The sequence below is a fragment of the Crassostrea angulata genome, chromosome 7, assembly GCF_025612915.1.
Source record: "Crassostrea angulata isolate pt1a10 chromosome 7, ASM2561291v2, whole genome shotgun sequence".
Classification (NCBI taxonomy): Eukaryota; Metazoa; Mollusca; class Bivalvia; order Ostreida; family Ostreidae; genus Magallana; species Magallana angulata.
Window position 1 is genome coordinate 46,783,499 of NC_069117.1, and position 16,214 is coordinate 46,799,712.

General features: G+C 31.8%; 2 long non-coding RNA genes across 2 annotated transcripts; one reads left to right on the plus strand and one right to left on the minus strand.

Annotated features, from left to right (window-relative positions):
* Positions 1–5,352: 5,352 nt before the first annotated feature.
* On the plus strand, positions 5,353–8,414 carry LOC128191182 (uncharacterized). Its single transcript, XR_008244423.1, has 3 exons — positions 5,353–5,450; positions 6,589–6,669; positions 7,968–8,414. It is a non-coding gene; the product is annotated as an uncharacterized LOC128191182 (long non-coding RNA).
* Positions 8,415–11,746: 3,332 nt separating this feature from the next.
* Positions 11,747–14,527, minus strand: LOC128156171 (uncharacterized). The gene is made up of 4 exons (XR_008239685.1): positions 14,400–14,527; positions 14,139–14,282; positions 13,303–13,935; positions 11,747–13,184 (listed from the first exon to the last, which is right to left on the minus strand). It is a non-coding gene; the product is annotated as an uncharacterized LOC128156171 (long non-coding RNA).
* Between the last annotated feature and the right edge of the window lie 1,687 nt (positions 14,528–16,214).

Genomic DNA, 16,214 nt, shown 5'->3' on the forward strand with positions numbered 1-16,214 from the left:
AATTCCTTATTACTTATATTTATAAAATTTTAAGCCATTGTACTATTAAATATTTAAATATAAATAAGCAAACCTCGCTGGTGCCCCAATTATACGTCATTTGAAGTTATGGGTTTTATAGCACAGAATCGATACCTAATGTTATCACAGGCAAAGACACTAAAATATTAATATTTGCAGATCAATTGGATATATATCAAAGACCTGCGTATATCTTGGATTTTGAGTTTAGATAATTTATGGAAAAATATCAGCTGTTGAACTTTTTTTTTTGCAGAATATTGCATATAGAGTGCTTTGTTTCTTTGGATACCAGGTAGACTAAGTGTTCATTTATTCAGGGTCGACAAATGGATTATGGATACTGTTCGCACCAAAGAAACCTGGTTTTGCTGTCATAATGACAGCTTTTCTCACGGTTATTTGGTTTCACGTTTGTTCAAACTATGCTAAAATCGGTAATGAGAGAACATACGGATGCAACATTTGCTAGATAAATCAATAAGGTTCATAGGTCAGAGATCGAATGCTAAATTGAAGACCATGAAGTGTATAATTTTTATCCAAGTTTTCAGGTATTCAGAATACATTGACTGGTGGTAAACGTTATTATTTTCCATGTTTATAAAGGTTGAAACACCGTTTGATGAAAGCAACCTTTGCGAAGCAGAGCAAACTTCATTTGTATTCTAAAGAGACATATCAAGAAAATGTCGGATCAATAATCAGAAACGTTTGTATTGAAAGGCGATGAAAAGAACATAATTTGTTCATGGTTCACACGAGAAATTAAGCTCTTTTTGATTCTATTTACAATTCTTTAATGTTTGTTAGTACATTTTTTGTACACCTCGTACGATGGAATTTTGCTGATACCAAATGACTTGGTACACACCAATTCCAAGCTGCACAGCCCAGTGGCAAAGTTATAGTAACCAGAAATCATTTAGCCAGAATTGGCAATGATTGGTAATTGACTAATCGCTACCACAAAACAAAACCCAGCTTATGCCTTTTTGAACGGAGCTATTTAAAGGAATACAGTGAGCAAAGAAATAGATTAGCATTGAAATGATGCTTCTAAAATGCCAATGAATAATAAGATATACAATACATAGAAATGTATAGATTTAAGGATAAAACTATAATCATCTGACTGGACCTTGGAACAGAAAAAACCTCTAGGAACTGCTCCTATAAAGAATGACAAAACATAGAATGATATTACCTTCAGACCAAACAATCCAACCCCTTCAATCTTTACAAATGTACAAATAAAATATTGCAAACAAACTAGGTAGCATACTTCTGCCCCTTATAAAAATTTATTTAAAATAATTTTAATTAAATACAATTTCAGTTATTCAGTTATTCATCACATTTTTTAAGGGAACATGCATAAATAAGCATAGTAATGCAAAGTAATGCCATGTAATGCCAGCATTACACTAGATTTTGGAAAGTAATGCATTACATTACCATTACTTGTAATGCTAAATTTGTGGCATTACACATTACTAGCTTTACTTTGAAAACATGTAATGCATTGCAATGCATTACCATTACATTTAGCAGTACCCCAAGCCTGGTTGACATGCAAGAAAATTTCAATAAGCACACAAGAGGCAGAAGTAGGCCACCACGAATAACCTGTATCGAAAACATGGACTGAAATGATTCAAATGTTCAAATTCCAAGTAGAGTAGAAAACCTTTTTAAGGTTTGGTCATTTTTAAGTTAACATGCCTATTTGGACAGATAGTAGGAAAATGCAACACTTGTTCGATGCTTTTCCATGAAGTTTGACAAAAGGACGGGAACAAGTTTTCGCATGTCATAATTTAAGAATTTAGAAGATGCAGTTCAGGTTTGTTTATAAAATCTTAACTGTACATTTGTCTTTAAAGGGGCATGGTCACAATTTTGGTCAAATTCTATTTTTCTGTTTTTATTATTTACAAAGCTTAAGGAATGCATTTTTAAATGGTGAAATGAAATTCGAGTGTCAGTTGTAGAGTTATAAGCAAGATACAGGACTCACAACTCAATGTTATGAAAACAAGGCTCGTGCCCTGTTTTGGTTTACATAGGTTCATTATATCTGCATAAATCTTATTCAAGCTGATGTTTTATCCTCTTATTTATTTTAAGCATAAATAAATAGTTTGTAACGTTTAACACATTCTTTTTAGGTCTAAAACAAGAATTTCACTACAACATACAAACTGTAAACAAAATTAAGTTTTGTTTACAAAGCAAAGAATTGTAAGCTCTGTAACTCGCTTATAACTCAACGAATGACAATTTTGGTTACCTAATGGAAATGTCATACTGAAGCATTGTAAAAATTGAAATCGGAAAATAATTTTTAATCAAAATCCTGACCATGCCCCTTTAATGAATATTCAAAGGCTAGGATTATAGATGTATCGGTCTATCTTTGAAATGAATACCATTCTCTGTATACGTAAGAAGAACATGTTGGTAAACTTTTTCCAAGTGCCATGAAATTTGGTGCCGATCGAAACGAGAGACCAAATCTCAAGGCGAGCAAAAATCAATTGTGCGAGATGTGAAACGGGTACCAAGTTATGTGTTTTCATTCTCAGGAGCAGTTTCTGTGTTATTGTCTGTTTCAGGGTCCGGTTATAATTTTTACTCATTGATTTTTACACCGGGGTGTATTGCATTCGTTATAATTCATTAATATTGTATTTAAATGTATCATGTTCATGCTTTTCAATGAAATAGCTTTTATTTGTTCAAATAGATATCAGTAGGTTTCTATCATTCAACCAAGATGATGAGACAATGATTAGTCACTGGTCTAATTATGACCGAAATGATTCTGGTTACAAAAGCATGGCAACTATTCTGTGAAGCATGGTGTGTACCAAGTCATATAGCATCAACAAAAATTCATTGTTCGAGAAGTGAAGAATAAAATAACGAAGATGAGAAAGCAGGTTTCATAATTACAAAGATTATTTTCAGAGATGCTGCTAGCTCTTGCAGATTTAAAAAGACATAGGAGTATTTGTATATTGTCCTTTATCCAGATTTTAGATGAAACTGTTTATATGAAGGTCAAAAACTCTTCTGATCTTAGAACGCTGCTTAATGACAAATGTGATACCCCTTCTTTTTTTCTTTGCGGATGATGTATTTAAATCATGCTCTGAAGATGTTTCAGATGTTAAATACTAGTAAGCGTTAATATGGGTTAGTTGTCCTGAATTATTATGGGACACTGTACTGGACCATGATGCATCTAAACAGCTGGCAACACATGAAGCACAGTATGTAGTGGTAACCCAATAGATACATTTCAGTAGGAAAAGTCCGATCTAAATTTCTCAACTTTATAGTGGCATATTTTTCTATCAAATATGTCGACATGCAAGATAAATATGTTGACATGCAAGATTGTTATGTCACCATGCAACAAACGTATGTTGACATGCAAGAAAATTGCAATAAGATAAGAATTATGAAAAATCTTTAAAAATTTCAAATATCGCCCACATATGACAACCAATATGCTAGATGCTACCTAATTATGCCGACATGCAACTTAATAATGTCAACATGCAACTTAGTTATGTTCACATGCTACTTATATATGTGGACATGCAACCTAGTTATGTTGACATGCAGAATAAATATGCTGATATGCAATTTAATTATGTTCAAATGCAAAATAAATATGTTGAAATGCAACTTATAAGTTGCATGTCAACATAATTAAGTTGCATGTTGACATAAATACGTTGCATGTCAACATATCTATCTTGCATGTTAACTTAGCTATGTTGCATGTCGCGATAAATAGGTTGCATGTCGACATAAAGAAGTTGCATGTTAACATAAATAATTTACATGTTGACGTAAAGAATTTGCATGTCAACATATTTATCTCGCATGTTAACATAAATAAATTGCATGTCAAAATAAATAACTAGCATCTTGTATGTCACATGTTGGCGATATTTGAGATTTTTCATCATTCGATTTTGATTGAAATGTTCTTGAATGTCAGCATACTTATGTTGCATGTTGATATAACTATCTAGCATGCCAACATATTTATCTCGCATTTCGACATATTGATAGAAAAATAACTTGCACACAAGGGGCAGAGATATGCTACCATACAAATTGTATTTTAATAATTGTATTTCTTTAAGGTTTGTACCCTGGAAAAACAGTATGGTTAATGAATTAAAACCCAAAGAGTTCAGGGTTAACTATAACAATTTAAAGTTTAATAGTAACTGGTGTTGAGGTAATCTTTCTGACTTTGAGGTCATTGGTTTCATATGGTTGTTAACTTGGGTTATCTACTGATGAGGAAGGGATTGCCGTATAAATGACAAAGGTTTGGCTGGAGGTATCCATTTAATGATCATGCATATCCATGTTGGGGGGAACTAGGTCCAACAGAATATCACATGGACAAAAAACCAAACACCGATAGATAACATCTCCGTACATTGTATGTTATGCTTCTAACTTTCAACATTGTAATGTGCAAATTCATAAAACCTTGTCCTTCGATCATGATTTCCTCTTGGTGTTGAATAAATGACAATGCAAAGACAAGATATTGGAGACAAGACGGTTAATTATCCTAATGGTTATCCTGCTTACCATGCGCGTACCGAGTCTGTGATTATATGTTTTTTTTAGCACTCACACGATGTGTTGATGGTTAGTAATATCAGTCTCACAGTTTTTGCAAGATTTGAGTAAATATAGGGATGCACTTCATGGGAGAAAAGTTTTTTTTATGATTCAGGTGTCCAGCCCTGCCTTTACTTTGACCCAATTTAGTCCTGATCAGTCTTGATATCCTTCTGTTCATTCTTTTTGTACCATAACTTTAGATTGTCTAACATTGTTCTACTTTTAAAAAGAAAAACTTTTTGTGTATGTGATACTGGTTATAAATTTCAAGATATTCTATTATTTATCATTGTACAGTGTTTCTTTTTCCGCCACAATCAGTGCGGTTAAGGTAAGGCTGAAGTATTTTCCCTCTTTTTCATTTGACTTCAAACCTTCATCTTGTCGATTACCAATCCAAGGGCCATGTCTCAGATATATTTACCTTAGGACCATTTATTAAAATTTGTGCGTTCTATCAGGGTAACCCTGAGAGGTCTTTTGACTATACATTAAGATAGTTGGAAGGCACAATGTACATTCATAAATTTAATGTTTAAGATAATTAAAATTAACTGTCGTTATGAATATTGTATATGTTTCCATTTGTTATATTATTTAGAAAATTATAAATAAAAAAAGTATAGATCATATAGAAAGTAAATGTATCAAGACCACGTGGGCGCCTCAAACCACATGGTCCATTTGCCGCGTGCAGTTGGGAAGTTCCTGCAATTATGTCGACTAGTATAGGTATAGAAAGGTCAAGACAAGACGAAGCAAGAGTAAGTGGAAGTTTTATTGGTGACCAATATATGTTCGTTGAAAAACATACAGAATCCTGTATCTAGCTGCTTTTAGTAGAATTAGATCGTTGCATGGTTGCATTACACTACATGATTCGTCTCATCATTCAATTATTATGTAGCTAGCTGATGGTATTTTTCTTTAATGTAAATTCTGCAGACGCAATAATAATATTGCTAACATGAACAAATTTCACTGTGAGATGTGATATTAAGAGTATTGTTTATTTTTTTAAAACTTGCAAATAAAACAAATTCGGAAGAGAAAATTATTCCCATAATTCTGTTTCCTCCGCACATGCGCATTTATTAAAACATCTTCAATAAACATTGATTTTAATCGTGTGAGATGTTAAAGTTTTCAAAGAACATTTTCTATACTTATGATTATTTTCGCACATTCATTTACAAGAAATAAGATATATATACATGTACATAACTGTTTAACCATAAAGTCAAACGGCACTCAAATTGATTGAAAACATCAACTAAATATCGATCAGTTCTGTAAGTTTTATCATGACGTCTTATAGAGATGAAGAATATTTATAATAGGTGTCATCGTTATTCAAAATCTAGAAATAGGTCATAATTAGGCGACGGTACTTCTTTATTTCAAACCGGTTAATAAACTACTTACTTAAACTATGTATGTAGTTGTGATACAATTCCTCTTACGATAAAAACGAATATATTCCCTTTATTTTGTGAAATTGTCAACATAAATCCAAACGTTTCCATTCAGAGCTATTTGTGAATTCTAAACAGATCCTGTCGGTAACCATTAACTGTACCAACCAAACTGCGTGACGCACTAAATAAAAAATTCAATACTCATTCAATACTTTATCGATCTTGGCCTTTTAAATACAACCAGGACTTATTCTGATGAGTTCAATAGCATTTCAGGGAGAAAAAAACACTTGACTAACACTTGTTTATATATTTTTTACACTATAAAGGCCATCGATATAGAATTGTTTTAGTTATTTTTTCCTTGTTTATTCATAGTTTCATCATAATAAAACAAGGAAACTTTTTACTCAAACATTCTCACCCACACGCCTATAATAGTTAAAACATTATATAAAGTTTAAGACTTATTTTTACTTCTCAGCGGCTTTTTCAAGCAATAGAAGAGAGCAACATACAAATTCTTCGAGATTTTGCAGATTTACCTGACACCAGACAAAGAACCGTACGTGCACGTATATATTATGCTTTAAAATATCCATACTTTTATTTCTTTTGTTTAAACACTCCTTGGTTTAAAGTACAACGCGTGGCTCAACAATAGAAAATGGGTGATTAAGCACTCAAAGGTAATATAGCTGTTCGTGAAAAAAAATTACAGACAGAATGAACTTTAATAACATTGATTATTGAAGAAACTGGTAATATTTTGAATCATTTTTACATCTTTGATGCAAAGAAAATAACTTGTTCATAATTGGTTGTTAGGTATCAACACAAAGAAAATAATGTCAATAAATAGATCCGCGTCAGGAATTTTTTTATCTTTGACAGACCTATGTTATGTGTTCAATATTAGTTTTTAAAAACCTACCATGTGAACAGTTTATCTAATTATGCCAATATGTTTTAAAAAAGAAAATTTTAATTTGTCGATGACATTGTGTTGTTCTTTGATCCTTGCAGACAGATTAACTTTTAGAATAGTATTGGTAGTCTTGTTAGTACTTTGTTTATTTGCTTGAACAGCACCTCTCGCAATAAATTGGCAGAAATGATACTATTTTGAACATGAATGCGTTTTGACAAACTAATATCCTTAAAGCTTATCTTTTTTGTAAACGTACATTACGGTTTTAAAAGTTTTCAATAAGGAATAAGGAATCATTCTTTAAGTATTATGAGGTGATAATTTTGGTCGGGGTGTGATCAAATCCAATAAATCCCGAAGGGCTTTATGATCGATTTGATTACGCCCCGACCGAAATTATCACCTCATGATATTAAAAGAATGATTCCCTATTACTTATATTTATATGATTTTAAGCAATTTTAAGCCATGGTACGATTAAATATTTAAATAATTCAGTAAGCAAACTCTGCTGGCGCCTCAATTTGGCGTCATTTGAAGTTATGGGTTACATAGTACAAAATCGATACGTAGTGTTATCACAGGCAAAGACACTGGAAATTGTAAATACATGAGAATCGAGTAGAAGACGGATGAAGAAAAAATTGAATTGCTTTGACAAATTCTCAGAAGTGGTTTGTATAAATAAATGACAACATTTAGTTTATTTGACAAAAAATATGCATATGAAATATATTCCTTACGTACATATGTAGAACTTATTATAGGTACAAAATTTGTTTGATTGCTTAAGTGTACATTTAATTCAGTACAAATTGTAACAGAATTTTCCCGAGAATCCGTCGGTAGAATTTTATGTACATATTTTCTTTACAAATATATATATATTCTTAAAAATTTCATGTAATATTTGTCGCTTCTTTTTTTTGCAGATTTGGAGGAAAGATTACTTCAGAGCCCTTTTAATAGAGAGAAATATACCCGTGATTGCAATAATTGAGTATTTCTCGGGGCAAAATGGCAGACATTTAAACATAGATATATCTCACCGTGGGCTTCCGGTCTGTCAAGACACCGTCCAGTGAATCAGCAGAACTTATGAACCCGACATCGTATGTGTTCAGCTTTCAGTATAATGTACAATATTAGCAGTGAATAATTATAATATTATCATGTCGGGGTCTCTCATATCTAGTCTAATCACATATACAAGGTATTTGTCAATATATGTTGTCAAGAGCGTTGTAAAGATATGATTTACTATAGAAACCAGAATCTCACCCACATTATTTGTAAGATATTCAAGATGTCATTGTGTGTTTTGTTAAATAATATCATGATGTTGACAAGGAGGAAAACCCAACACAGAATGTAAAACTAAGTATGACCTCGATTTCCTTATATAATTTATACACTATTGTGAAAAAATTTCCTATTTTTGTCTGAGAATAAATGAAAAATTCTACGTAATCTGTCTAATTAATTTTTTCGTTGTATGTGTGTTTTTTATTATTTGGGTGTATATGCTTTTTTATACTGAATTAAATAAAACTTATTCACGCTGTAATCAAAATAACAGAAACAATAAATAGCTTAGTTTATACTTAAATTCCAGTATATAAATCGTGTCCCATTCTATGTTGTATGAATCTGCAAATTTTTGGGGATGAATGTATTGAATTGTTAAGGCAAAGAGAGTAACTGAGGGGATGACTGTTATTTATAACGAATTCAATTTTGTGTATTGTGGAAATCTGAATAACGGAACGGAGCACATTTGATGGAAGATTTAAAGTACCGTAACATTTCCCTATATTATTACATATGTACTGACGTTTGACTCTATGGAGTATCTTTCAGCAAGTCCTATATGTACATGATCTTGCTCCATCTACTGCTTGTGATCTGCTCTACAATAGGCATAATATCTTCCACTAGAGGCATTTACCTTTACTTATTTCCGACTGTTTATGTCGATAAAATCCTTTTAATCTTATTCAGTTCCAGGTTCTTAGGGCACGATACTTTGTCTGTTTACGTGTCTTTGATGGCAATAAATGAACAAAAGTATGAATACTCAAAACCATGAACAATACGTACTCAAATATCATTTTATAAACACTATCTGATTTCATGTTAATTGGATAATATTTCTTGGCGAGGAAACATATATTCAGTAAAAAAGGTAAAAGTACATGGACTGGAGAAAGAAATTTACTCTTTTTATACTGATGACCGGAAACAACAACCGAAAGTTTAACTATTTCAGGCTGCAGGATGAGTTCGTGTAATAGGAAACGACAAAATAGATGATCGAAAGCTGGCCCCAGGATCATGAAGCAATCTTAGACTTAAGTGAAAAGTTGTAAATGGTCCTAATGTGTCTTGATAGGAAACACTGAGAAAAGTAAAATGCTATTGAAAGCCAGTGTCTTGATTTAATGTTGTTATTTACAAATTTCAATCGTCATATTATGGTAAACAAACATTTAATAACTGACTGAGATTTTGACTTTATAGTTTGAAATCGCTTCATGATCCTGAGGTCTGCTCAACCTCCCATAAAGTATCAAGTTAAGAAAGAGTTTACGCTAGATTTGTTGTCTCTTAACTTCTTATATTAATGCATGTCACTATACAACTTTTGTTTGAGTTTTAATTGTTTGCTTTTATTCAATGTCAGTTACATCTATTTAATAAATGACTACTTTTATTCTCTAGAGAAGTTTTTGCATTGGAGTATTGGATAAGGATGGAAAAGCATTACATAACAAACATATAACATATAATTATAAGTTATATACTTTGTCCTTTTCCCAACACAGCATAGTACTGGAAACCAAATAAATGATTCGATAAATAAATCGTTTTATTTTGGATTTTAAGATAGAAAACAAACTAGTTTTCAATGGTATTTCTCTTTTAATTTCATGGCTAAGTTTTATCAATCAGACTGAAAAAATTCGACTTTTGTTTAATTTTCTGTCTATGGCATTTTTGATAATTTTTCAAGAGTCAAATTAGCAACCATCTACAACCAAATTTTGATGTTGTTTTTATATTATTTTATATTATTTTATTCTCTACAGGTCTTTAGAAGCTATATTTACATACATTCGTTTTAAAGTTAAACGAAGGTAGGTAATAGGTAAAGCATTTATGATAAAGTATGCTTGTTTCAAATTTAATTTTTTTTCTGCCGTAAAAAACTTTTGAATCTAGCAGACTTTTTGATCAACGTTATCTTGATAGTAATTACTTGTACAAATTGGCAGAGTTTACAAAATGAAAATAAACACCATTTACAGGAATTTTCTTTTACTATGCGTTTTAATAGCTGAAAATTCCATTGAAGTCTATGAAAAAGCATATTACCAACATAGCATAAACATGTATCGTATATCTTCTTAGTTTATAAAAATGTCCACACTTGTATTTATCACAATAAAATGTTTCTTAAGTGATGAAAAATCAGTTTGAAAATATGTGTATACATGTAATTATATCACTTTTTAAAATCAGACGTGCAACATTTTAGTTACTGTCTGAAATATATTTATTTTGAACCATCGTGCACTGATTAAAAATGCCTTATACATGACGTCAAAATAATTTCGTTTTCAACCATCCATGCAAGGTTACACCCATTTATGCAATTAATGCATTCATTATTAGTGCCACGAGCGATAACTCGCTTGGGACATTTCTAACAGCAATTATGAATAGAAGTTGTTTCCTCCTATGGTGATTAACAAAATATGGATATATTCATAATTATGATGACATTTCATTGAAAACTTCCTTGATTTGAGTTAGTTTTAAGATAATTAAACTGGTAACTAATATCTTAATATGGTAAAAATCACATTGTACTGAGGTAACAGCTACCCTATTCAGTCACATTTACACTTTGAAAATGAAATAGTTAGACGTAAATTAGAGAGCTATTCAATAAACTCTTATTAATAATTTTATGTGAGAAACAATTAAGAACAGTCTTTTGTTCCACATTTTTAATAATGTATTATAAGTAAATATAAAATGTGTATTAAAAAGTGATAATTTAATTAATTCTATTTATTTCAGATATGTTCAAAAATTAAATAAACAGTAAAACAAATTGGATTTCATGTTTATGATTAATTCTAAAGTTCGTACTAAGTCAACAAGTTTTTTTGACGACATTGCTCATGGAGATTTATTTTATTTTCATTATTATCCTCTTCTATGGGGTAGTTGTTAGTTATAAGATTATGCATTTTATAAAATCACCAAATTTGCAGAAATGTTTAATATAATCTTAATTTACATTTTAATGTGAAAAAACCACATCACAATAATCGTTAATTCTAAAATTTATTGAATCTTAATAAATTGCACATTCTGTAAAAAATATACATAAGAACGATATATAAAACAACAAAAAGCCAAAAAAAAACCACATACAAATAACATCAGAAAAACTAAAACAATATAAAAAAAGAACATTATTTGTTATAAAGAAAAATATTACATTTTTACTATAATATATATGTCACCTAAATGCAAATATGTAAAACATGAAAAAGTAGCCACAAGATAATTTTTAACCAAATTATAGTAAGCAATACATGTGTAATAAAGATTGATCATAAAAATATTCCATCGTGAAATATTTAAAAAATTGCCAAAAAAATATTTGAAAAAGTATTTGGAGGTTAACAAGTTACAAAGTTAGAAAAATGCCCCAAAAGCGCCGAAATAATTTCTTTTCATCGTGCCTTGGTTTACCATCAATTTAACACTTTAAATAATGCTTCAATACCATCGTATCTATTTCCATTTCATGCGCGGATCAAGAATTTTTTTCCAAGGGGAGGGGGGGGGGGGGTGTCCAAATGATAATTGTGTTTGCCAGAGGGGGTCCGCAGCGTATTTTTGATAATTTTACTATGTAAATTTAGTAAATTTTCATTTACCAAGGGGGAGGGATCTTACATTGGCCTCTAGATTGCCTCTAAATCCGTGCATGCATTTCTTCCAAATGACGTTTTCAGATGTTGATAACAAAGACCAGAAGCAGCAACTTTTTCAGCTATGAATTCAGACAATGTTTTTGATGAATCTAGATGTGAAAGAGAGTTGACATTTACAATTTTGGATTTTCTATATTGTAAACATAAGACAATGGAAAACTGTATTTCAACATCGTGGACCCTGAAACACAATGGAACTTCAAAAGGCCGTCTAAGGCAAAAAATCATGTAAAGCATTATGAGCATTATATGCCAAACCTGCATCATGCACCAGTGATGATTGGGAATATCTTTTCTTGCATGGTAATTCCCCGGTTCATCTTTAAATAGGGATAAACTGTCTACAAATCATATAATGTGATCAAAATTCAAACAGGCTTTTTGATACATTGTTCATAAAAACAACAGAGGTAACGGACTTGGCATTGTGGGATACCAGGACTGGGCTTTTGAACTCTTTTATCCGATTGGAAAATCTGACAAGAGCCTCGGGTAATGGTACAGCATCAAGTTTCTCTCCATCCTTGTACAGTACAATACCATTAAAAGATATGAAAGTTGTTGCTGAAGCAGAATGGCTTATCTCTTCATCTGGAAGCACATAATGCTTAAATGTCTTTCCCCAGAGTTTGCAACTACTGACGTAATAGATGACATCCTAAAACAATGGAATTGTATTTATAAATAAAAGAAAATTCCAAAATTACTGTGTTGACATTTATAGATTTATATGCACAAAATGTATAACATATTGTAATATTTAAAATGTATGTCCTTGTATTTGTCTACATTTATCAAAACACATACCAAGACCTGTAGTCTCGAGATCAAAGCAGATGAACGTATAATTTCCATCTGCAAGAGTTGATATGGTGGGCGAGGAAGATGGAAGAGGTATCTCATGAATATAATCTGCAATAGAAGAGTCTCTCAAGTTCACATAGACTCATATATGGTACCCTCTCTCATTTCTATGCACTCTAACGCTGATTGTTTCTTAGATTTTAACGATGACCTTTTTTTCTTGAATGAAGTTGATGACTTCCGTTCACAGTCCCTTGTCCTTTTCAAATCATGTTGAACTAATACTTTCTTTGTTTGCTCTCCTGGTGACAAGAGCAGTTCTTCATTTACCTTTGAAAAGATTCAATGCATAATAAATAAAACAGTAAATGTTATTCTTATATAATGTAAAACGATGATTAGTATTTAAGTAAATCCTATCCTATTGTAATGCCATATTCCTACTAACCTTCAACACATAACACTTCCTAAGCTTTTCTGGACGGCAGCAGCGGCAACTCTAAATGACATGCTTACAGATATATATAGAAAATGCATTTGCTTTGGGACCTTTGACGCAACTGTGTTGTTGAAGCTCTCATTAGACTGCGAACTCCTTAAATTAGCGAACTATTCTGCTTGGTCTGCACATGTTGAAATAGCTTCTTGAATGTCATCTTTCAGCTTACTCTCACTAAGGTATTACCTGTACAGTATGTTAACGTTCTTGGGAATAAAATTACCACAATTCCGAACAAAGCCATAATTGGCTGCAATGGCTGTGTATTCCAAAAAGATAAGGTGTTAGTACTTTCAATTTTAATTTCAAATTTACCCGATTTTTCTTGTTCATTGTAATATCATTATTAAAACACTTTTTTACAATGTAAAATTTTGGTTCCTAGCTGTTTGTACTTTTTGGCTATTTGTACACTATATAATTTGTTGGTAAAATGGTTCTTTTTATGGCATCTTTTTTCTTCTTTAGACCAGCCTTCCTCGCCCTTGCTATGGTCGTTGTGTCATCATCCATTACAATGGTTTCCACGCTAATGTTTTTGTCTTCAAGATCTTTTAGCATGCCAACAGTCATATCACCTTCCTGTGTCAATATGAATTTATCTATTAATGTTTTCAAACATGTATTGTATATAATACTACACAACAAATTGAATTAAAAAAGTATTTTGTAATTACACACCTTGCTAAAATAAATCAAACCATAATGTCAGATATGTGTCATTAGTTTACTAAATTTTATTTTAGACAAAAAATACATTTGGCACAGTAGGGTTGTTATTTTACCTTTAGCACTACCGGTCCACCCCAATATTTCCTGCAGTCATGTTGCCTTGGTGGTTCTTTGGACAATGCAGCATGTTCGCAAACTTGACGGCTTTTGTTTCTTACAGCTATTGCCAGTTTTGTTACCAATCATACATGCATGAGCTGCAAGATATAATTTGTTATTGTTTGTTAATAGATTTATTATAAAAATTCCTGAAAATGCAATTTTGTATAAGAAAAGAAAATACAGCATAGTTTACTTATATACATTGAATTCACCTGATAAACTGCTGAACGATCTTCCACTACCATACTTCTGCCAGCCATCATCGAAGGACACTTCTACCCTCTCACTAAGAAAACATAACATTTTTTTAAAAATCTATATGTAAAACTTAAGAAAAACCTAAAATTATGCAACTGCGTGTATATATGAGATTTAAAATATATATTTTGTTTTTTTTCTGGTAATTTCACATATTTGGAATGCATTTACGATGAAACATGACAACAATAAACTGATAACCATCACAAAAATTCATAAAGCGATTTACAAATTCAAAGCAGAGCAACACGGACCTCTGGAAAGGGAGAGGTGGGATCAATTGCCTAGAGAGAGTAAGCACCCCCTGTTGACCGGTCGTACCCGCCGTATGCTCTTTGTTACAATTGGGCATGTCATGATCGAGGTAATTGTTAACATCGAAAAAGTCATAATACGAAAAAAACGAAACGTTGATAATTTGGTTTTGAAACGGTTGAAAGAGTTATCTTCCCTTGTTTTATTTTTATTTTCAGTAATTATAGTATATAGTGTAATTGAAATGTCAAATGATTAAAAGATTTATTCAAGTTATTTATTATATGAAAACAAAACAATAGAAACAGTTATTGTCGTTTCTTATTAGTCAGATAGACTTTAAAATTGAAAAGTATATTTGGTTTTTCTTAAACACTTTTTTTTAAAGATATAATGCCTTTGGTTTAAGAGACAGATTGTGTCACAATTTGGTTGTTGTTTGATCTGTTCAGAGGACTTATACGCGAAGTATTCCCTGGTGCGAATTACTGAAAGTAGAATCTCACAGACGTGAATTCTGTAAGTCGATATGTAGAATAGAAACTTAAGTATGTTAAGGTTAGTGAGTTTAGTTTTAATCAGAGTAATAAACTTATAGGCCAAGTGGCATATCAAGAGTGATTGACCAAGTTGTATTACCTTAGTGGCTAAGCAACAAGTTGCCTTGCCAGGTGGCAAGGGTGGTTGGCAAAAATTGAAATAGCCACAAGGCAGTGACTGAGGCACTTGGCATGTGTCGTTTTACACTTCGTTTGCATTCCCTATAAAAATCGGGTAAACCGGGCACGGACTGAGAAGCCAGGTCGAGGCCCGACACGTTACAGTTTGTTTGTGATGGTCAAAATGCAAACCTTGAGCAAACACAGAATTCCATTACATTGTAGGTAAGATCAGGTGCCTAGGAGAAGTAAGCATCCCCTGCCGACCGGTCGCACCCGCCGTGTGCTCATTGTCAAGATCAGGAAAAAACGGAAGAAAATGTGGACAGTCCGGTGCATAAATAATGGTCTAACAAGTTTGAAAAACGTCAGTCAGCATGTGTCTTAATGAAACATTGTACTTGCTAACAAGGTCATTGATTCAACCATAGAACTTGCGTAAAGATGATTTTAATCGAAGTTCTTGATATTCTTGTTTCAACAACTTGCAATTGTTTGTTAGTAGCTTGCCTCGTTTAATAAATTGTTCGTATGTAGAGCATGCTCTTGCATAACAAATAAGTTGAGAGACATAAACCCCATACGCGCGTGATGATGATATATTGTTACATAAGTAAGGAAAATGTGAACTTAACACAGATTGATTGAACTTTTCTAGATAAAGTACTTGTGTGTGCAATCAGAATGGTTTTTAACAAAATATTTTTTTCAGATTGTATAAAGAGTTGAAAAAACCGTACATTTTCATGTTATTGATTTTGTGATCTCAAAGTTTCTGATAATTCTTAATAGTTTTTAAGTATTCACATCTGATTCACGCCGCTTTTGGAGTATACTGTTTATTTTTTACTACTG